At 43.1% G+C, this 24,230-nt stretch overlaps 1 protein-coding gene across 2 annotated transcripts in view; it reads left to right on the top strand.

The window, feature by feature from the left end:
• Positions 1-24,230, top strand: part of PDGFA (platelet derived growth factor subunit A) — a 165,979-nt gene that overhangs the window by 80,038 nt on the left and 61,711 nt on the right. Inside the window, exon 7 of one of the 2 annotated variants that reach the window (XM_053992220.1) lies at positions 5,928-5,968. The exons of the other annotated variant lie outside the window; for it this stretch is intronic. The gene's annotated coding sequence lies outside the window, so the exon portion shown is untranslated. Of the gene's footprint in view, positions 1-5,927; positions 5,969-24,230 lie in introns of those variants that run through there. 2 annotated transcript variants of the gene reach the window in all.

Below are 24,230 nucleotides of genomic sequence, written 5' to 3'. Positions count from 1 at the left end.
TCCCCCTTTATTTCTTCTGTGTTTCTCAGGGCAGGGAAGGGAGGAGAACTCACTTCACTCTCTGTGCAGCTGGCAATGACATTACAAGAAGCTCAGGGACATTTTGGCACCCTGTATGACTCCTGCAGGGACCAAGCCAGTAAAGATTAACACCTGTTTCCAACAACCACGTTCTTAACTAGCAACTTCCTTCCACAAGACTAACTTTATTTTTTTAGTCTCTCTTTTTGTTTTGTTTCTAGCAACACACAGTTTTGTTGACAGTGAAGTACAAGTGATGTCCCATGTGCCCTGGTGGGTCTCTCAAATGAGCAAGCAGACATGCTTCCCCTCAGAAACTCCTCCAAGGTGAAACACTCAGGACACTTGGGATGTCATTGAGACACAAGATTCATGAAACAGAAAATCTGGACTTCAGATCCAGCACACAAAGATCTTCCCCAAACCTACATTTTTAGCAAAAAAAAAAAAAAAAAAATCTGTTTGAGAAATAAACTATTTTTATTTTGTGGCTATTAAACTATTTTTATTTAATGGCTATTTTTATTTGAAAATTGTGTCCAGCTTGCTTGGGTCTGAACCCCCAGTAGAGCCTCAAGAGAAAAGGTGCAGGAACAGGAAAAAAAAACAAACACCCAAAAGACCTGCAAGGTTGAGAGTCATAAATGAGGCAAAATATCTAATATTCACTCATTTCTGGTTGCAGAGCTTATTTTTATTAATGCACAGTCCCATTAGCTGGTTGCCATGATACAGGGCAGTTGAGAGGAGGTGCAGAGTAAGGAGGTGAATAGAACTCAGAGTACTCCAGGGAAATGTGAGCTTTTCATGGTTTTTCAACATCTGACCTCCTGAAGTCTCTCTCTTTGGGTTGCCTTTGATGGATGGACATGAAACTCCCTGCAGAAGCGAGATGTAATTGGCATTGCTTTGGCTTCAGAACTGCTCTCCCAAGTCCCCTGGGGTTAATAGTGACAATTAATATTGGGATTAATACAAATAGCACCAATCCTGAGAGCACAGTGGGTGTTATAAGGAGTGTCTGCTTCTGCAGGAGCTTGGGAGGGTGGTGATAGGAAGGAAGTGGTGATGGAAAGGGAGGAATATCTCCAGGAGATAATGGAAGCACTGCCCTGCCATGCTTTAATGACAGGCACATTTATTCTGAAACAATAGGATGTTTTGGCTGGCATCCTTCTAGACTAACTCCTAGGGTTTTCAATCCTCAGGTGGCATTAAGGCAGCTCCTTCTGGCTTGCCATTAAAACCTGCTGTTTCTCTGTAGGAGAGTATCTGGCCATGCTCTTGGGAAATTAATGAAAGCTACCCTGTACACTGATAGCTGGACCTGGAAATGAAGGAAATAGCAAAGAAGGAACACCTCACTTCCTCAGTGTCTTTCTGATCCCTCCCAAGGTCACTGCTTGTGCCAGCTCAACATCTTCACCATGCCCTTTAAGCTCTTGAGTAAGCTCATCATCTCAGAGACCACTCACATCTTTCCCACCCTTCCATGAAGGAGTTTTTCTGCAATTCAAAGCAATTCACTGGAGCCCTTCATAGACACAAAGCCCTTGGTGCTTCACAAACTCCCCAAATGTGGAATAGAGACAATGTGGAAGAAAGCATTGCAGAAGTCCTATCTCACAACAAATAAAGATGAGATTACAGAGAAAACAAGAACCTCACAGCAGAGCTGCCCATGTCAGGGAGCCCATGTCTTGCTGTGAGCCAAGCTGAGTGAGGTTAGGAGAGTTTGTGGTCACTTTGGAGGGCCAGGCCACGCATGGCTCTCCTGAATTGTCTTTGTGTCCCCAGTTTTTTCTTTTCCAGGCTGAAAAGCCCAGTTGCACTTGGGCATTTCTCTCCTCAGATTCAGAAAATGTACTATTACAGCTCTATTCCATATTTACTTGTGCTCTGTGAGTGTTTGGGAAGAGAATCTTAAAGGCTACTTCTCAGATGTAGTGTAGCACCTGATAGTAATAAATAAAACCACGGATGCACCTTGATGGTAAAGGCCAGGGGATATCCCTTCAACAAGAAAGGGATTTTCTGTTGCTGTTTTTCCCTGTCCCTCTGCAGCCCTGTCCCCTTCTGCTCCAGCCTCAGTTGGAAGCCTCACAGGGCTTGCCTTTCCCCTACCAGTGCAATCCTGCTCTCAATGAAATCAGGACACAGAAATCCTCCTCTGAACGTGGCCTCTCCTTTCAGCTTCTCCCTGGTGTGCACACTTGCAAATGGCTCAATTTCCTGCTGGCTCAGTGTAAAATTTTCAGCATGGGGATTTCTGTCTGGTGTTGCTTTGCAGCATGAAGCTGACAGGAGTTTATGGCTCAGAAGGGACAGAAACTCTGCCAGGTTAAACTTCAGATGTATGATCCCACCACGTGTCAATCAAAGTCACTCTGCAGACTGATTTATTCTGCATTTCCCCCCCATGATGACAATGGTTGCACCCCATTGAATAAGCACTGAGATACCTCAAACTCTCCAGCCCCCTATGTACAGAAAGAACAAAAATATCTGTTATCAGTGGAGCAGGGAAAGGGTAGTGCAAGGAAATTTTGCTGACAAATGCAATTCATTGTGCAATTAACTGGCATAGCCTGATACTCTGTATTCATTTGCATATGTTTAAATGAATTAGGCAAGTCCTAAAGCTGAAGTTGGCACCCAGACACTTGTGCTTATACAAACACACCCAGCTTTGCTAAAAAGGTCATAACTTTCAGCATAGACTTTTTTTCATTTGATTACACCTAGCTCTTCCTCTATTGTTTTAAATTATTTATAGAATGTACCTCAATCCTTATGATATTTCCAAACAAATCATAAAACCAAACATTGTCTTACATATTTTAAAACACACAAGCTCCATTACTGTTTTATAATTGCTAATTAACAGATAAATGTTTCATACTCCCACATTTTTTATCCTCCAGATACAGCAAAACAAACAGATTAACAGAGGAAACCTGAGGACTGCAATATCTGTTTTATGATAAAACCATTTAGTAACTTAATCCCTACTATGCTCAGCTCTCAAAGACAATGTACTGGTGGTTATGTGATACACAGTAATGAACCAGTACAGATGTACATTTGTGTTGTTCTCTGGTTAGAGTGGGAGCTGAGATTTAGACTGTTTTTTTTTTTTTTTTTTTTTTTTCCCCGGGCTTGCTACTAATTTAAATGTCTTGTCTAAGGATGTTGAACAATTACAACCATTTTAGAAGTCTTATGGAGAAAATGCATAAACCCCTCTCAGTTGTGCACCCTTGTGTGTCATTGTATGGGGACACCATGGTTATTAGACTGACACAGCAACCTAATGCAAATGTCTGGTATAAAAAATAATGATAATTAGCAGCAGCATAGGATGGCAAATAATCATCTTCAGGTGACAAATGCGGGAAACCTGAGAAGTACCAGAGGGTAGTGGGACTTCTCCAGTTGCTCCTTAGGACTAATTACCTAATAAAACCAGGATGTGATTGTATGATACTGAGTCATAGATTCAATGTGAGACGCTGAGCTCTATTAGAAGATGAAGTAAAAAGGTATTTTGAGTCTCTCTGGCTGGAAGTAAATGTCTTATCTAAAAAAACACATACATTATGGTTTCGGGTATCTGCATTTTTCCAGCCTAATTCTTGATCATTGCAGAGGAGCTATTTGTTTAGCATGGGACTCTTCCCAAAGTATCACCATTTAAATTCTCCAGCTTGCAGCAACACACTTTCTATTTTGGCAAGATGAATCTTCTGGTATCTGCATACCTCTCCTGTTCCTTCCTTCCTGTAATTAGGGGTAAATCTGCTCCAGGACCTGTTCTTTTGTAGAAGACACCATTTTTAGAGCAATACATCATTGGCAAGTCATGACACTAACAGATCCTTGGAGAGGGCTGCCTCTCTAAAGAGGTGTAGTATCACCTTGATCCCTGCTAGACACTGCTCAGTAAAGAGCTCCATCAGTTGGTGAAAAAGCAGGAACAAACTCGTTTTAGCTATAAGCATGCAGGTGGAACCTGCTTTTCAATTAAATAGTGTCAACAAAGTATCTCTTTTTCACCTTGTCCTATTTCCCCTCAACATTCTCATAACCTCATTTTGATTTTAGGGATTCAAGCTGAGCTGGATGGATAAATAATGTTGGGGTGTTTTTTCCCCAGAAATATTTATTTGCATCTGAAAATGAATCACTTCTATTTTGCACTTCTGTTGCCTCTGCTTTCTGTGGACATTGGTCTGATAGTTTTGTACTGACAAACACAGAGCAGAAACATCAGAAAGAGTTGTGTTTGTGCCTCCTTTCATGGGACTGGGGAATTGCTGGTGTTTACGTACCATGGCTCTTTTTCTCACTCCAAGCATTTGCTCATACAGAGGTTTGTGAATTAGTGATTGATCTCAGCCTTGTAAAGCTGTGGATGAGAAACCAGTGGTATCAGAACCTATTGGTCCACAGACCAGTCTGGTCCCCAGAGCTTGTGTTTCTTTATTCAAGATGAAGATCAGCTGGCTGAGGTGCTGAAAATGAACCACGTGACAAAATGGACCCATTCATCAGCACAACAAAGAATATTGCCCAGGAGCCAGAAGGCATTAAAAATATTCAAAATAAGACTGAAGAAAGTAGTACAAATAAATGTGAATAGAGCCACAGGTCTGTTCATCAGGTAATAGCATTTTCTGGGGCCAATTCAGAATACCTAAATGGACATCCTCAGAGAGAGTTGCTTAAGGAGCTCAGTCTGAGAGACAAAATTAGATGTCCAGAGCTAGAAACTGTGAATGCTGCCAACCTGTTGGCAAACTTGGCCTTATCTTTAGTTACCCAGTACCCTCATGAGGAAGTGGATGCTGGAAAGTGAAACCCTTCTCCTTGTTACGATGATATTTCCCTTTCTTACTGGTACCCGGAAGGAAACCCAGTGGATTTACACTTTGGTTGTAGTGTCAGATGATTCATGGGGTGATGCCTTCTCTGGTCCTGCCATGTGCCTTGCTGCTCCATCAGCTACACTGTCCTTCCTTCCTTCCTTCCTTCCTTCCTTCCTTCCTTCCTTCCTTCCTTCCTTCCTTCCTTCCTTCCTTCCTTCCTTCCTTCCTTCCTTCCTTCCTTCCTTCCTTCCTTCCTTCCTTCCTTCCTTCCTTCCTTCCTTCCTTCCTTCCTTCCTTCCTTCCTTCCTTCCTTCCTTCCTTCCTTCCTTCCTTCCTTCCTTCCTTCCTTCCTTCCTTCCTTCCTTCCTTCCTTCCTTCCTTCCTTCCTTCCTTCCTTCCTTCCTTCCTTCCTTCCTTCCTTCCTTCCTTCCTTCCTTCCTTCCTTCCTTCCTTCCTTCCTTCCTTCCTTCCTTCCTTCCTTCCTTCCTTCCTTCCTTCCTTCCTTCCTTCCTTCCTTCCTTCCTTCCTCCCTCCCTCCCTCCCTCCCTCCCTCCCTCCCTCCCCCCACCCACCCAGAGCCCTGGTTTCATTGTTCTCAGAGCTCAGAGCAGCTCGGAAGCAGCTCTCAGAGCCGGGATTTCCTCTGTGTCAGCACACGGAGGGGTTCTCCGCTGACTCACTGGACTGCTCCCAAAAATAGCAGCTTCAGAATAGAAACCTTCGTGCCCTTTCTGTCCTGAAGAACAATGTCTTGAACAATTTTTTTCCTCCCTAAGTATGAAATAAATCCCCTTTGTGCTTCCAGCTTGGCAGGGTTAAGATGGAAGGGCTTGGTCCAGTGCTCAGAGCACCTGACGGTGCTTTCAAGGAGAGGAGTTAATCACTGGGACTGTTATTTACTTAATTCTCAGCAGGGACATTATTTATTTCATTTTCATCAGGGCTTTCTGGTTTTTGTCTGGGGAGATGGAGACTTAAAATGGAAAGAGATTCAAGCAAACACCCCTTTCACAGCCTGGGTTTTTTATCTTTCTGCAGGGCAGACACCAGACAGAACCATCAATGAATCCAACAGGAAGGACAAGGAATGTTAATGAAGTGTAGGATCCTTCAAACAACTGACGTGCCCAAGGATTTTTGGAGTGTTTGCTTATTTTCTGTTATTATTTTAAAAAATGCCTAAACATCTGCCAAGCCCATCTGAGAAAGAGCAAGACTTTTATATATATATATATATATATATAAAACTGTGTGTCAGTGCTTTACAAACCCAGTAGCCAAATCTCTGTTGGTTGGCAGCTGCTGGTGGGCTCTGTACAGCTCAGTTCCTGTTGGGCTGCAAGGGAATCCTCAGGGAACAGCACTGCCAGTGGGACCCCAACCTGTCAGCCTTCTGCTCCTGGCACCCACCACTCGTGCAGCCTGGCTCCTCTGCAAGCTGGCAGCATCCTGATTTTGGGAACTGATCTGCTGGATTTTAGTCACTTACTGTCAGCAGGGGCCTTATCCAAACTGCATCTGCAGCTGAAGACAGACTGGGCTGCTGGGCTAAGCCGTGCACGCTCCAAGTGCTGGGTAGGCAGCCTGATAATTTCAGAGATAATTTTCACATCTTCAGATAATTTTCAGAGCTTCATGTCTTCAGTTATTCTGACCATCCAGGTCTAGCAATCCCATGTAGGAACACTTTCAGGGAGCCAGGCTGTCTCCTCAGCAGAGGTTGTGACTACTGAGAAATATTAGAAACCTTGCTCCAACAAGAAATAATCACAAACACTGGAAAAAGGCATTTAAATATACAACTTCCTGAAAAATAGGAGAGGTGAGATTCAACTGGTTTTCTTTTTACAGAGAAACCCCCAAATCATGTTCCCTAAAGTATGTGTTAAGCTTTTGAAAATCTTCTTCCCCCTCCTCCCTGCCCGACTCTACAATAAGTACAATTGTTAGACAAGGCAGGTCTTTGTGCTCCAAATTTAATACATAGTTTTTGACCCATGGAGTGATAAGCTGGAAAATAAATGGCTGGATTTTCCCCAGTGTTGAAGAACTCCTTTCAGATTGACTTGGGAACTTGCCTATTCTCGTCTGCCCACCTGGCTTTCACTTTGATATCCCTAACATTATCATAACTTTTATTATGTTTTCATGTCAGTCAAGCCTTCTTCACTAAATTACTTTCATTTATACATCCTCTCCTGCTATTTGGTCTCATCATCATCTAAGATTTAAGGTGAAAAAGTTTCTTCTATTTGACAGGGTGGGAGGTGGAAATTACTATGTGAGCAGTAAACTACAGGTTACATAAATAATGTGTCATTGTATATCACCCAGTGGAGCCTTAAATCAATTCATTAGTTTGTATAAAGCCTTTGTCTGCTTTTTAACTGCATCATATCCAAGTTGATTGCACATTTGCTCTGAGTTTGGTTTTTTCCTTTCTTTATGTCGTCAGCTTTCAGGATTCTTACATAGTTACGCTGAGTGTGTTTCTAAAGATTGTTTTTCTTTCTTGAGAGGCTTGGTTTATGTTTTTTCCTCTGCTTCTCGACACATCCCTAGCTCGAGGCAAAAGTGTGCATTTTGTTCATGAAAGGTAGACACAGGGATATTCTTCCCTGTGCATGGAGTGAAAGGCAAGCTGAGATATGCTGGATTACTGAGAGGTACTGAAAAGCAGCTGGTAGATCCAGACTGAGCCATACACTTGCTTTTATGCTGCTTTATAGCAAAAAAAAAAAAAAATAAAAAAAAAAAAATAAAAAAAAAAATCTCTAGTCTGGACTGAACTATACTACAAGCTGTACTAACACCAAGAGTCTCCTATCCTTTTCACAGGCTAACTTTGCTTTTTGGTTGAAGTTGAGATGACGGTAACCCAGAAGAACCTTGTTTTGGAAGAGGATAAAGTTAGTTGAACAATATTTTTTTAGTCTTTACTGAAACTCTTAAGAAGATACTAGTTTGGGAAAACAAGAAAGAGAGAAGCAACATTTTATTACATTGTCAGTAACTGCCCATGCTGAAAACTGGTCTAGCCTGACTGCAAAGCAAAAACAGACATTGCTTTGATACAATGATCGATTTTATTATTCCAGCTGAGATTTTTCTCTTTCATTTTTCTGCAGATCTCATCTGCTCAGTAAATAAGGAGTCAAAAAAAAGTGTACAAAAGTCCTTTACAATGCAGACTTGATGTACAACAATATTAAACAAGAAAATATTCCAACAGTCATGAAACAGCCATCAAAAGTACTGCTCCTTTTTTCAATCCCTGCAAGAAATCAAAACCTTTCAAGCAGAGCCAGATTTTAACGAAGGGTGGCTGTTTAAAGCAGAGTTGCCAAAAGCCTTGGCTGTGCCTGGACTTTTATTTTAAGTATTTGTACCATTAAATATTAATATAGGTCAAATAGCTGATCCCCCAGAGCAGATGAAATCTGCACAATGAAAACAAACACACTGTAAAACATGAGCCAACTTTACCCTTAATGTTACTGCATAAATATGCAAATACAGACCCCGATTTTCCTGAACAAGTTTTCTTATTGATGTTCTGGGAGAACGAGAAGGAAAATATAAAAATTAAATAATAGTCACAGCCCTGAAACTTTTAAGAGCTGATCCAAGGCTCATTGGCTCAAGGGAGCTTTGCCTTTACTACCTTAAAGAGCTGCAGTGCTGCAGAACCTGAAGCACACACAGGGAAATCCCAACGCGGTGCCACACAGAAAATGTCACATTTGACAGCCGATATGTCCTTAAGGACATATTGCTATAGGAATGAAAAAGAAAAATTTGGATCAGTTCTGCTCATTTTTTTTACTGGCATTATCCTGCACAGTTTTACTCCAGGCTCCCAATTCCTGCAGCAATCCTGGCTGCAGCTCAGCCCAGCCAGGCAGGCTCTGGAGCCAAGAACTGGGGTTTGCACCTTGGACAGCTGGTGGTGATGAGAAATATGGGGGATCCTACAAGAACGTGGGAGATGTCCTTGTTCTGGGACCTTGGTGAGGTTCAGGCATGATGAACTCTTTGTCCAGCTCATGATGAGTATTTTGAGGAATATTGATAAGGTGAAATAAAATTGAAAATGAGGAGAAGGATGGAAACTCAGAGTTCACTGAATAGATCACTTTGTGTAGAACCTCAAACATTATTCTGGAGATGTAGCCATGGGAAGCCTTTGCTCTTGATCCTTTTTCTCCTTTGTCCCAATTTTCCCAGCTGGCAAAGCTGAAGCTGGGTTGGTGCATTCAGGGTCAACCTGTGTGCTGCAGGTCTGGCTGCTCTGGGATGGGTCAGCACTTGGAAGTGCTTTGAGTTTGAATTGGGTACAGGAAAAACTTAAAGAAGCTGTGAAAAATACCACAGATCCTTGTTATTCCTCAGGAATAACTTTATTCAGATGATGGCACTGGCATTGAAAAGTTGTACCTTAAAAATGATGAGTGAAGGTACAAGGGCACTTAAATAATAGTTTAATGATGCTTAATTCAATGATTTAAGGTTTTCTTTAAAAGAAGTGTGAATCCTATCTCGTTCCATGTTTCCAGCAGCTGAAGAGTTAAGAATAATCCTGATACTGTGAAGCTTGGAAACCTTCACATAGGGAAATATGGATTCCTCTTACCAGAATACTCTGGTAACACACAACAGTGAATGTAAAATTCCACCATCAGATCTTTAAAGTGAAGAGTCCCACGGCCTAAGCTGTATTTCACCTTTTTTTTTTTTTTTTTTTGGCTGTCATCAAATTTGGGAGCAAATTATACAGAATGACATATATGTACTCCAAAGGGGTAGAATGTAGTTTATCAGCAGTTGTGAAATGCTCCCACATTGTAAATAAAATCAAACCCATAGAAATATTTTCTTCAGAAAGAAAAGTTCAGGTTTCTCAAAATATGAAGAGAAATAGTCCAAATACTAAGTAAAAACATTTACATAAAAATATTGGATTGGAAAGCAAGCTCTGAAAAAGATCTAAATATGCAAGAAAATCTCGTCTGATAGAAATTTTCCATGTAACTTGATTTTTTTTGATATAATCTTTTAACCTTGTTGAAATCTGTATTTAAGGAAATGCTTCTCATTTCTTGTATTTTGATTGAAATTTTTAATCATGTTTTTCTACTGATGTGCACCATTCTGGAGGCTGCTTCTCAAAATGTAGCCTGAAATGCTCACATTAGAGTGCTGATGTGAACGAGACAAAGCAAGCCTGGCTCCAGCCCAAGTGCTCAGCCCTTCCAAAGCACACTGATTGGAGTCATAACCATCCGGCTAAATGGAAGCTGGTAATTAAAAATATGCAAAAGGGTTTGGAAATAATGTGAATCTCTCTGAATGTGGATCTTGAATATGGGTGTCTCTCACATGGGTAAAGTGGATAATTGCCTGCCTATCCTGCCTCTATTCATTGCGAATAATTGAGTTGTTGTCAAACACTTCCAACACTGCCTATCACAATAAATATGAGAAGACAGAGGGGCTCTTTGAATAATCTCATTTTTGTAGCTGAGGAAGCTGTTCCTTTTGTACTTGCCTGGGGAATGGCATAGCAACAGGAAATGAGAACCACGGAAAGAATGGAGAAAGCACTGCAGACTTTGCTTTATTTTTTAATTTCATATCTCTACATTGCATCTAAGACTTCAGTCCCACACCTCTGTTTCTCCAGGGATTTCCTTTGTACAAAACCCCATGGCTTGCTCTCCACACGTGCAGTGGGATGAGTTGGGTGGATGGGGACAGTGGGCTGGGGACCAGGGATGTCAGACATGCAAGGGGAGCTTAGCACAGGTCCCCAGCTAAGGCAGCTGTGGGTGCTTGCCAGAGAAGTGGGGCATGTTTAGGTAAATGTTTGACCTGCAGAGCTCTCTCAGGCTGCAAGATGTCACTAGTGTCACCAAAGCCCTTCACAGGAAACTTACCTGTATGTGACAAATCAGCCTGACTGATGGAGGGGGTGTCACTACCTCCAGGCAAGCTCAGGTGCTGCTCTGGACTTTGCTCTGGTCCTTGGGTCCTGCAGAAGGGCTCAGGTGACACTTTTCATTGCTGTGGCTCCAGCCATGGCCCATCCCTTACAGCCCCCCCAGCTCTGCTTCTCAGCAGCCTGTCCCAAAACACCTCCCTCTGCACACCCTTCCACCACCCTGCTACTTCAGCAGCCTTTCCTAAGCCCTGTTTTCCACACTATCACAGCTCTCCATATGCCACTGCAGTTCCTTTTCCCCATATTTTCATCCTTCCCATCCTACAGCAGACACTCCCTGCTAGTTTCAGCAAGTCCCTTGCAGTTTCCACTGTGCTGCTGCTTTGAGGGTTATTGTGTTTTGTACCCTTGGACTTCTGCACAGGGACATGTAGGTGGCTGGAGCACTGAAGAGGTGAGAGTGGTGCTCCAAGAGATTTTACAGATGGATTTTTTTGCCTCCATTTGAGATTCACTGGCACACAGTGTGGGAGAGACAAGCCCTTGTCTCAAAACAGCTGCAGCAGGTAGTGACTGCTCCTTTCTGCCTGCTCCTAAAAGGAACACTGACCTGCATCCTCCCTCTTTCTAACCTCACTTCTGGATTTCAGTTTTGCTCGGGGTGTGTGCTCTCCAGTCTCTTTCAGACAGTTTCTAAAATGATAATGCAGACTGAGCTGGAGGAACAGCCCCGGAAAGAATCAGTTTCACCTCTCTGTCCTCAGATTTTCCTGAGGATCAGGACCCTGCCTGGAGTATTTCTGGACACACAGTGACCAGTTTATCAAAAATTCCCTTTCACCATTAGGGCCTTGACATTTCTGCTGCCACCTTTAGTGTAAGGCAGAGGTTAACCCAGAGATGCTGCAGCAGAAAGCTTCACACCTTGCAGCAGCCAGAACAAACCTTTGATATCTGAGGCAGATCCAGCTGCTGCCTTCTAAGGGCTCCTGCCATCACACGAGCTTTTGCCACAGTAATAATGCAGCAGTCTGAGAGCCCAGAGAAGGTTTTGCCTGTGCAGCATTGCTCTTGTAGTGAATAAGATGCACTTGGGACCTATTACACTCCCTGGCAATTAGACAGAGTGCAGCATCTCCAAAACACCATTGTCCAAGCAAATTAATTAATCCTGTGCCCCTGGGACAAGGATTGTTCCTGACCTAGCTGAGTGTGCTGGCAATCATGGGCTGCTGGGGAGAGGAGAGGGGGCTGAGGCCACCTTTCACCTGAGCAACTCCCTTCTGGAAGTCAAATGACTTCTAGAGGCCACACGTCAAATGTGTGGCACTGCCATCCCTGGAGTTCAGCCAAAGCCTGGCTGAAGGCAACAGGCCACAACATCTCTTTCCATACTGTAATTGTTGGTGTGTTTGAATAAATTCCTGCAGGGACACGTGCTGTATAAAACGTGTGAGTCAAACAAACCAGAAAGCAGATCAGCTTTGCACTGCCATTTCTACTGGAAGAGTGGGCATGTTAAATTCCTTTTCCCATAGATCCCCTTGCAGTAAATCAGTTTTGGAGCAATGCAGCTGGGTGTCAGGTGCTTTGCTGGTGCTGTGCTCTCAATGACTCTCTGTGCTAAGGGATGTTCTTGAAAACTATGCTAAAATAGACCAGGCAGTTTTGGAAAAGAGAGGTGTGTGTCCAAACAGCTGAAGTGAATGAGTTCATTCTATGTACCAGGGAAATGCACAGCGGGCAAAGAGTGGCCAAAATTATAGGCCAGGTACTTTGAAAATGTTCTTGGCTGGCTTCACAAGCAGGTGTAAATCTGCTGGATGCATAAAGCCAGTGCAATTCAGATGCAAAGTGGGAGCCTTTGAGGAGTCCTGGAGGAGACAGCCTGGATTGGAGGAGAGCCTGACTCCTGCTCATTAAAATAGCTGTGCCTGGGAGCTTGCTGGCTCTGGAGGAGAACTGGCAGTGCTTCCTGCGGGGAAAGGTGGGCACCATCTTCTGAAAGCAGGTGTAAAGCTCAGAGCACACCTCAAACATGCACAAAGCATCCTGGGCACCGGCAGTGATCAGCATCATGGAGTAAAAAGACCCTGAGCAAAGCATGAAACAGAGGTGATGAGAAACTTGGGCAGCTCACCGTTGTCAAATTGTCTTTCACTGGCTCTGTTCTAAGGAGTAACCCCTTGTGGCTGCTGAGCTGGAAGGCCCCATCCCTTTCCACAGCCCTCACTCCAGTTTCTCAAGACTTCTCACCTGGGGAAGCAGAGTCCCAGGATTTTATCCTGGCTACAAATGATGTGGGAACATTATCAGTCCCTATTAATACTCTTTAGGGTAAAATACCTCCGTTTTCAAATTGCTTCCACTGCCCTCCAGCTTGGCTTCAACGTGTTCAAGCAAAGGGAAGTAGGAGCCAAAGCACCCCATCGAAATCTTGTGGATTTTGGTAAAATTTAGTTTTCTTTACTCATTTTCTGAACCGTAAAGATTTACATTGCATTCAGTCGTGTCAAATTAAAAACTCAGCTTGGCAGAGATCACCCCAGAGTCTTTGCTGGCATCTTTCCTGGAATGCCAGCTGTTCCAGAGAAGCAGAGAGGCCAGGTTCTGCTGATTTCCCTAGCCTTGCAGATACCTGCTTCAGATTTGTGTTTTGAAGAAATAATTTAACATACAGGTGGTTTTTGGGTTGAAATTTTGTAGATTGCCAAGACTGATGAGATGTCAGGTCTGGATCCAGTGGGCATGAGGGAACTGAACTCCCCTTTTAGCAAGAAAATATGAAGTTCATCTCTGAATTCAGTGGCAGGTATTTTGGGACAGGAATTAAACCAAGGACTGTTTTCCTCTGACCTGCAGCTCAGATGAAGAAAGTTCTGTATTGGGAACAGTGATTAGCAGAACTGATTTTATTATGGCAAAAAACTCCCAAACATGGCAATGCAAAGTGCCAACATCAAAGCCTGTGAACATTTTCTACTTTTGCATGTCGGAAGTTATATATATATTTTAAATGTTAGACATTTAAAGGGTTTGTAGATTCTTGATATAGAGCAGAACACAGAGAATTGCTTTGGATTCATGGGACCACACTCCCCCATAATGCCACTATAAATTAATTGGCTGCACAACCAATACCTCTGCCTGAAAGTTGTATTTTTGCTTCCCCGAAATGCATTTAGAATTACTGAGGCATATTGAATGACTCTCTTTCCTGAAAGCTTCTATCACATAACATATATGCAAGAAAATCAGGCCTAAGTGAGAGAGAGGTTAGTGGGGGAGCATGAGAGGTAACGGTGAAAAATTGAAAGAGGGAAGGTTTCAACTAACAAAAGAGTTACCAAAATAAAAAAGATAATGATTCACCACAAGACCTGTCCATATCAGAAGTTTCACAGAGAGCCTGCATTTGGAGTGTTGGGCTGGACAAAGCCTTGGGCAATCTGAGTTGATTTCAGTGTTTTTCCTGCTTTCAACAGGAGGCTGGTCCAGAAATCTCCTGATGTCCCTTCAATCTGAACTTCTCTGTCCTTCTGTGAGAAATTGTCATGAGCTGGCTTTTGCCATTTTAAAACAAATGATCGGGTTTTCAGGTTTCTATTAGCAGGAGCTCAGCATTTCTAAACAAATCACCATTTTTGGCAGAAGGGGTGTGAGCCAGTGTTCACCAGGTGACCCTCAGGGTACTCCTACACACCTCTCCACAGCTCTATCACTCCATTTGAACTCAAAGCTTTTAGTGCACATGGCAGATTAACCTGGAGCAGGTCAGCTGTGCGTGTTTATCCCATGCCCGGGTTTATCCCAGGAGTCTTACAAACATCCTCTTGACTCCATGGACAGTAGGTAGAACAGGGTGACCCTCAGCAAGCTGCCTGGGTGAAGAGGTCAGGAGACTGATTGAGCAGGCAGCTTGTTCTCCACCACCCATCTGCAGCCTCCACTCCCCACTCCCTCCCATTCTCCCCTGAGATGAAGGGGGAACCAGTGCAGGTGCTGCTCTGACTCCCTCCAATATGCACAAGACTTTTGCAGCAGCTGCTGCTGAGCCATGGAGTAACCACTCAAATCCTCTCCCTATTTTTTTCCTGTTCTCTGCTCGATTTTTCACTCTGAATTAAACATGCTGATGGGCTGCATTTGGCAGAATAATAAGCAAGCAACAGGTTGCGATCTAAATATTTGATTCTGATCACCACTGCCATCACTTTATTGTTGCTGTTGAATGAAGATGTGGGTGAATTCCAGCAGGGAATTTACAATCTACCTCTGTATTAGTAATTACTGATTTGATTTCCAGGTGTCCTGCAGCTGAGTACTCTCATTTCACATTGATGTAAGATTTTCATCTTTCCTTGGGAGTTAATTGTGTAACATGCAAACAAGAAATCAGCCATGAAAACATGGAAATTCCCAGGTCTTCATTTCCTCTCTTTTGTTCAAAGTTCTATTGGAAAGGTGGGGTTGGTTGGACACAGTTGGGACAATGTGTCCAATGTGTATTTGTGCAAGCTGAAGCCAACATACAAAGAAAAAACAGATTAATTGCAAGAGCTTGATTCTGAGTGCCACAGTACAAAGTCTTGGGGGAAGGAGGATGCACAATTTTCAGTTTCTATTCTCCATGCTTATGCAAAAACCCTGTACCACACGCCAGCAGAACTGACCAGGGTGAGGCCATTTCATACCAGAAAAGTTTGACATAACAGCTTTTAAAAGAAGGAAAATTTCTGTCCATCCAGATCAAGTGAATATCTCTTCCTCGCAGATAAGAACCCTACCTCTGTTATGCAGCACTGTCAGCACAACCAAAATGTCAAGAAGATATCATGAGAAGTGCACAGAAAAATAGCATGAAATTAATTTTTCATTCCTCAGGATACTTCTTCCCACTGAAGCTATCTATCACCTTTAAAGTGACACTATGACTTTAATGAATGCTGTCTTGCCTTTGGGGCTACTTTGGGTAGAAAGGCAGGTAAGGATTAAACAGGAGGAGGTCCTTGATGTTGATAAAAACAATGGCTTTCAAATCTGAAATCCACTTGAGCAGCCTGGTGCCGATGAAGGTCCCTCTCCTAATGCCGTGTGAAGGCAAGAAGAAAGCTCAGACAAGTGACCCATCCCAGAGGCACTTTAGGCAGACCTCTGCAAATAGACACTGCCTTGGACACACAGCAGTGACACACAGCCAAAAAGTAGCTGTTCCCTGCTGAGCCCCAGTGCTGTCCCAGATAAAAACCTGGGCCAGGTTTCTCCCCGAGCGCCTGCTCCGCTCCGCTGCCACCCCCCAGGGCTCCAGCAGAAGTGCTGTCTCTGAGGCCAGCTTTGTGTTGTGCTTGGCACGCAGCGAGGCCCTGAAAATAATCTCTTGTATTAGCTGAAACCCTCTCATGCCAACTTCGTGATCCCTCTGACATATTTGCTGCCAGCTTTTGGTGTCAGTGCGTTGGCCCGCGGCTCAAAGCGGTTACATTTTTAATGCTGCACAATGCGTACCTTCTCTCCCTGCATCCCTCTCTAGTGGATGAGCAGGACTTGGAGAATTTGGCTGGAGCATCGTTTTCCCCGGTAAAGACTGGGGACTGGTGGAGAAAATGATCTGTGGTCCCCCACAGTGTGTACCAAAATGGCATGTGGTAATTCTCATTCTGATTTCTAAAATGCTGGATAACAGCCAGCGTCTCTGCTCCTCCAGCCCCATACAAACTGTTTGGGACTGTCAGTTCTCCAAGGCCTTATTTGAGCGATTCACTGAAGAACTGGAAGGGATAAGGTGATCTGAAAACACAGTGAAATTCTCCAAAAACCCCAGGAAGGTTATTGTGGTTTTTACCATATCAAGCAGTAACTCTAGTCCATAGAAAAATAGTATCAAAGCATTAAAGAGAATTGAAGAGCTGTCCATATAAAAAATAACCATATAATCATAATCACCTGGGCACACCTTGAATTAAACCTAAGTAGGTGTAGGAAAACAAATGTTTTAATGTCCTCCTGTAACCTCCTTCTCCCAGGTGCCAATTTTCACTCCATCTTTAGAGAAGCCAGGCGTTTTGCCTAACTGGGCATTAACAGAGGTCCAGGCAGGAATCCAGTGTGGACAAGCAAAAAAGGCCCTTTAGTTGTTGGGAGGTAGACACTGGTTCCAGTGCTGTGATGGAGAGCGATTGCAAGGCAGTGAGACCAGACTTTGCTTTGTCCTGCAGAGCTTTAGTGCCCACCAGGCTGTGCCACAGGGTGCCAACCATCAGCCTGCCAGGCAGTCTGGGACCTGAGAGGCAGAGACAGTTGCTGAAAGAGCAAGTTTTGTAATAACAGCAGCAAAACTCAAAGCAACAGAAGGGAGGAAAGCATCACGATGGTGAAAAATAGAAGGTGGCTGCAGCTATGGCACAAAGCTGTGAGGAGCCTTGGTGATCACACAGCGTTGGACACGCACCTGCAGAGCAACCCAAGCCATTCATCAGCTGCAAAATGGAACAGCATCTGTGTTTTTCTTCAGCTCAGACTGCCTCCTTGACTTCGAGCCCATCACTGAGTATTTTGCTGCAATGGATTAAATATCTCAGGTGGCATTTTGCTGATGCAACAAAAACAGTGAGAGGTGTCCAGTGCTGGAAAAATTCTTCTGACTTAGCATCTCAGCTGTCCTTCCCAGTGTTGGTATTTTTCTATCAATTACCATTTGGTCTCCTAAATTAAGAGATCAATCTCAATCTTATCCCCACATGGCGAAATTTTGCAATTTCCATTTTGTCTACAAAATAAAAGAAAACTGTAATTTATTTTTTGTGGACAAAATGGGTTTGGGTTCTTTCACTTTTCTTTTGGCATTCCTTCCTGTTGACAGCATGATTTGCACAAAATTACATTCTGTTGATAAAAATGTGCTGAAATGTCTTTCGGTTTCATTGACTGAATGATTTGCAGTCAAAGGTTTGACAAAATGCATGTTGTCGACAGAACGAAATGGGGCGGGCGGAGGAAAGAATATACTTCAGACATATGGAGCAAGCAGTTACACACTCACTTGGTTTGTTAAAAACCCTGCTCAGAGTCTATCAGAAAGAATTTTGTGGGATTCAGATAAGACAATAGTTACTTTGGAAAATCTCATTTGCACAGACACATCTGGCAGCGAGGAAAGGCATAAAGAAAGTTAACGGGTGCAGAGTTTGGCCAGAGATCATGGCAAGTGCTGTTCTGCTTCCTTAGATGTCTTTCTATCCAAATAAATTTCCTCCATTAAGTTTACAGATTTCCTCATGCAGCTTTTAAGGGAATACTTGTACTGGAAATGAACAAGACAGGGAAAAGAAGTATGTTAAAATTTATGAAAACATCTGTTGGAAGTTCTGAGAAAGATGCTTTTGTTTTAATCATCTAAGCAAGACTGATGGATTTTATCAGAGCTAAGTACTGAAGAGTCCCAAACGGGCTCTTTATCCCAAAGGCAAAGCACTTGAGCATATGCCCAATTTTAAGCATGTGAATAATGGCCTCGTTTACTTCAGTGCAAAACTCAAGTTCTTCAAGCCAGTGTGTTGCATTCTAAAATACTTTGGATTAGTGTTAAAGTCTTGACCAAAAAATTCTACCAAAAATTAATGTCGAAGGTAACTGCACTAAATTGTTATAGTTAGGACCAAATGGTTTTGGTAAAATAAATCACATTAAATATCTGCATCTTGTATAGAACATTAGGATAAAAAGACAGTTATTGATTAAACAAGGTAAATATTCATTTATTAAATGAGACTGATTTGATAAGCTTTAAGTGTCATAGACATAGATAAGCCTCGAGTGACATCATTAACCTGGTGGGTAAGGAAAACTCTTGTTTGCAGTGATATTTCTTCATTTTATCCAAACTTTTTCATTACTCAATATATTTACTGCTTTAAGTTAATTCTGAAAAGAATTTTAACACCTTTATTTTTTTCCTTAGCTGTTTTCTCACAGCAGCATCCTTTTGTTGAGCACCAAGTCTGGCTGTCAGTGAGAGAGGAGGAGGAAGAACAAGAGTCAGATCTGTGCTCTCTTTCAAGAGTGGTTCTGTAGGTGTGGTAATGAGCTGTGGCTTCTTCTGGGAAATTTGGGTTGTGAATTAAGTTGTAGATGGTGTTATGTTTCCATTGCAATGTCCAGCTCAATTTTCTGTTAAGGTTGCTATGGGTATCAGCATATGGTGCCAAAATACCCTAAAACACTATTCCAGACAATTATTCTCATTCCAGGATGTAAATGCCTTGATTCCACCCCCACAGTAAAAATCCCACTGGCAGGAGCTGGATCAGGGGAATAAACAGTCTCTCTTCATGTGCACACACTCAGTTCATTTCACTCTGCTGTCAGAACCGATTGCACTTGCCTGTTCAAACAACAAATGCACCAAACCAGAGGAAGAGCCTGTGAAAAATGCTGCTTGCATGGGGACAAACTCCTGGTGGCTGGATGTGCTGGGGCACTGCAGGAGCTGGGGAGCAAAGGGGGCTCTGGTGGGTAGGCTGGAGGAAGGGAGAGTCAGAATGCACCTCACATTAGAGGAGAATTTCAATTGCTCTGGGGTTTGTGGTACTAAAAGAGCTGATTTTTGGGAGTTACAGTCTGACAGAATGCTTAACCTGAAAGCTGGGGGAATGAGCTTAGGAGGAACTAGTTGTGTGAGCTAAGAGCATGCTCAGGGCACTATCAGCTGCCCTGCTCTGATGAGGAGGTCAGTGCTCATGGTCTTTCTAGACAGGCATTATTCAGGCACCCAAATGCTGTCATGCTCGACTCACTTGCACCTGGTGGCTACTGTTTCCTAATTTTGGAAAACCTTAATATACATTGCACATGCCCTTTTGAATGGAAATGCTATTCAATGGTGTTTAACAGTGAAAGAGCCACAGCTGGAAAGCAAAATGTTTTACAGAAATTTTGGAAATGGCTTCTCTTTTTTTTGGCTGTGAAAAAGCTTTTTCTACTTATCTTGAATGATATCATTATTCTTTTAGCTTCTAAGCAGTAATTGTTATCCAACTAACCAAGAGTTGGAAATGCAGACTTGTCCTCAAACCTAGCGGGAATAGTGATTTATGTTGTGAGATGTGCACATCTTTCCACGGAAAATCTGCATGTGTTTAGGGCTGGCCATACATGTTGGGTGAGATGTGGATCCCTGTTTCAGGAAAACAAGTCCAGGTAGATTTCTGTCCATGAACTCAAGAAGAAATCAGATGTAGGGAGGATATAATGCAGGTACTATTGTCAAATGCATTTTCTAGAAGGAAATTTACATGGGAAAACAAAGGTACAGAAGAAAAGCTTGGATTTTTCAAAGCCATAGAAAGAAATGGGAGTAGTAAGACTGAAATGAAATGGAGAACTTAGGTCAAATTACTTCAGAGCATATGAGCTATAAGTTGCCAAAAGAAGTCCATCAAAGCAAAATTTACTCTTGAATTTAAAGCACAGCCAGGCAGATTTTTCTGGAAGAGGGAAAACTGTGAGTACAGTAACCAAGCACAGAGCTGGCGTTTATTTAACCATAGAAAAAGGTAGAGTCTGTCAGAGCATTTTCTAATTCTGTTTCTATTATTTGGGAGTAGAGCAGATGACAAATCTGTTAGTTCAGAGTGTTGACACAATACACTTTTATCACTTTTTGTCAACAGAACATAATTGTGTTCAGATTACTCCATTGCAGGGGAATAGCCATAAGATCCTGCTGTCCATAAAAATAAATGTCATATTCTATTTCTGGGAAAACAAGAGGGAAATAGGAAAAGCAATGCAAGAGAAGAAAAACCTTGGACAAACTCTATTCTTTGACAGAGTTTTGGTTGCACAGGCACTGTGATGATGAAGCAGTTATTCACCCAAACCTGACACCCTCCTGTGCCTCTAATTTCTTTCCCTCCTTGCCACCCCATCCCATTGAACCCAAACACTTCAGTGCTGTCCTCCAAAAGTCTTCTGTGAGTGATGCCAACTATGAGCAGTGTGTCAACAGCAGGGATGACAGAAACCCCAAGGAGGGAGGGCAATGCTCTTCAGAGCTCAGGGGAGTGGAGCAGTGAGGCTGAGAGGACAGGGACACCTCCAGTTTGATCAGCCTGGCTGCCTTTGCTGCTGGATTTCAGGGGTCAGGTTCCCAAAACTCAAAACAAAGTACAGCCCCTTGGGGAGGTGGCAGCTGTGGGCTGTCAGCTTCTCTCTCCCAAGCTGGATCCTCTCTGCCTGTGGAAGGGAAGACACTAAATTGCTCTGTGCTCTGCTCCTCCAGAAAATCATTCCACCTCAGGCATTCATTTCCCAGACAAAACGCAAACTCAGCTGCAGGAACATGTCACATTTTTCAAGATTAAGCAAAGCAAGAACTAGTATTTTTAATAAAGCTGTTGGAAATATTCAGTTGGCTCCATTCTAATGGAAATAAAAGTCTGCCCATCCATCATCTTTCCTTGTGACACTCTGGAGACAGCTGTGAGTGGAAATGTGAGGGCTGAAGGGGTTTCAGGCAGGTACTGGTGTTTGTGCACAGCAGACAAAGGGATTAGTCAACGTGGGGAGGAACCACGGGAGACACTTTGGGCTCCCTCGTGGTCCAACACAGGTGCAGTCCCTCCCGATTTCCTGTAGTAATTGCAGAATGAATCACAGCAATGAATTCAGTTATAAAAATAGAATCATACTATTAAGGGGAAGAAACAAACAGAAAAACAAAGTCCGTTGTCAAAATCCAAATTCCTTCTCCCTTGTCCCTAATTTTATTTTCTCATAAAGTCATGTCACGTCTCACACCTTCCCATTAGTTTTTGACATGCTACTTTACCAACTGAGAGACCCAGAGGCGATGGGGGATGTAGGAGTCTTAGAAAAGAAATCATTAATCTCCACTGAGAGTAACATGCTGCCACATATCACTCAGCATTGCATCAATAGCCTGATGGCGTCAGGAGAGGTGACTGAGAAGGAAACAGGAACTAGCTCTTGATGTTTGATGATGAAAACTGAGATATTTAAAATCTCCAGTGTCCATTTGCTATGCAGTCTGCTCAGAGGCATCCAGTGTGATTACAGCACCCAGACAGAAGAGTGTCATCTTCGGTGCTGGTGGTGCCACTTTTATGGCAATTTAGCAAATGATCACATAGAAATGGAAACACTGATTAGTAAACACAGAGAGCCTTCGTGTGCTCTGCTCATGCAAAGCTTTGAACTTCTGGAAGCTGTCGTACTGAGGAAATATCTATCCTGCAGGTAGCTGTGATTGTACTGCTGTCACTATTTAGAGCGACAGTGTAAGCTTTGTGCATGAGCCTGAGTGTCACCAGTCCAGAGGGGCAGCTGCATCTCAGCTGCAGAGAAGGTGCTCATTAAAGCAAGAGGCTGTTGGGAGAAAGAATCAGCCAGAGTCCTCTAATTGCTGTCATCTCTGGAAAAGAGGGGCTGATATCATATCTAAGTGTGAAACCCAAGAGGACTGCTGTTTTGGTTTGAGTTTTCACTTCTGCAGTCCAAAAAGGCTGAGATCCAGAGTGAGAACTGACCCTGGCAACTTCCCACAGGTTAACTGTGAGCAGGAACACAAATAGACTGTCCTTTCTACATTTCCCAGCCTACCTCTCCTTCCTGACCCTGCCCGCCGCTCTTTTACAGTAGCCTCACACAGTGGGGGAACCTTCCATGGCACTTTTCAACTCACCCAGATCCACTGAAGCTGTTTAGAAAGGGAAATTTTTTTTGCTTGCAGAACTGGAACAAGACAGGAAGAGTACAAAACCCAACCAAAAGCTCAAAACCGGAATAATGAGAAAATGCTAGAGATATGAAACAGTGTTCATGGCTCTAAGGCGTTTGCAGGACGCATGCAGCCACAGCAGGGAGGGCAGAAGGCTGCCACTCACTGCTTCAAATACCTTGCTCTAACTGACCAGGACCCTTATTCAGTCTGAGTAGCTCAGCACACTCCTGTCCAGTGGAACACCCAACCTTGGAGCTTCTCTCTGTGATCTACAGCCAGATTAATGAGTTCATTTGTTTCTTCACCATTTCCATAAACTGCAAAGCAAATGGTGTAATTTCCCCTTGGTTCTGGGATATTTATATAAAGGGATGGGAAAATGGCCATATGCACAGCTAGATATCCAGAGGAATGCCACTAGTGGTGGTGATTCAGAGAGCGAGGAGCTGGGAATTAAAGTGATGTTTCAGAGAGAGGAGGGCATGAGGTGTTATTTGGGCACGGCTGTTCAGCAGCCCAGAGGAAATGCAGAGGGCTTCTCAGGTGGAGCAGGCAGCAGGGAGCCACCAAAACATGTTTTCATCTTTGCTTCTGGAGAGTCTGAATGAGACCACAGTGGAGTAGCAGCAACAGGTGTTCACTCAAAGCACTGTGTCAACATCCAAAAAATCAGGATGACAGGGAGGTGTTCCCCCCTGAAGTATCATATTTGACAGAGTGGCCTGGAGCAGGTGGGCAGCTTCAGACGACTGGTTTTGCTCCATGATGGGTGAGCAGTGTCCAGGCTCAGGAGGTGCATTTGGGACTGGCTGCCATCTGATCCTGATGAATTGTGGCTGAGTCTTAGCTGGAGCAGGAGCCCTCAGCTGACGATGGGCTGAAGTGTCGTTTGGTGGGTTGTGGCAGCTCAACCAAGAGGAATAAAAAGCATATGAAGTTTTGAGAGTACAACAGCATCATTGGTATGTATCAAGAAAAAAAAATAACATTCCCCATCTCTGGCTTTTCTGCTTAAAAGGGGAAACTTTCCTTTTACTACATCAAATAAATATCCCTGACTTTCCATTAAGTTTAACTTACTGGAAATTTTAAACAAAAATTCTAACTCAAAGCTGCTGAACCCAATGTCTTATTTTTGCTTAATCACTGGTGCCAAGTGCTAAAATGCAACACTTGAAAAAGAATTAGGGGCTTTGAAAATAGTACATTGACATCTCTCTCCAGTTTCACACTCACCATTGTCCTTCTCACCTAATCTCTCTCTTTATTAAAATAGACTGATTAGTTTTGCCTACTTGGTACGAAGCACAACTTCTTTTTATGAAGGCACCAGTGCAAAAGAAAAGGTAAATGGGGAGAGAGAAGGAACTAATAAATGATTCTGCTTGACACCTGGGCTAGTAATACAAATGTCAACACAGCCACAATTCAGTGAGACACTTACGTATGTGCTTATACTTAAGCAAGTGTTTAAGTCTGTTCAGATTCAGCTTCCTGCCAAGGACACACTTCACTTGTGGGACATATGTGACTTAAGAATATGCTAAGTGTTTCAGTGATTTGGTACCAGCCCAATAAATGCCCTTCACAAGTAGCTGACTAAGTATGTGCAGTTATTTCTCAGATAAAGGGTGTTCACAACTGCACGGTTTGGTTGCTG

The sequence above is a fragment of the Vidua macroura genome, chromosome 16 (assembly GCF_024509145.1).
Source record: "Vidua macroura isolate BioBank_ID:100142 chromosome 16, ASM2450914v1, whole genome shotgun sequence".
In the NCBI taxonomy this organism is placed as follows: Eukaryota; Metazoa; Chordata; class Aves; order Passeriformes; family Viduidae; genus Vidua; species Vidua macroura.
Note: the sequence above shows the minus strand (reverse complement) of the source record. Positions and strands in the feature narration are given on the sequence as shown.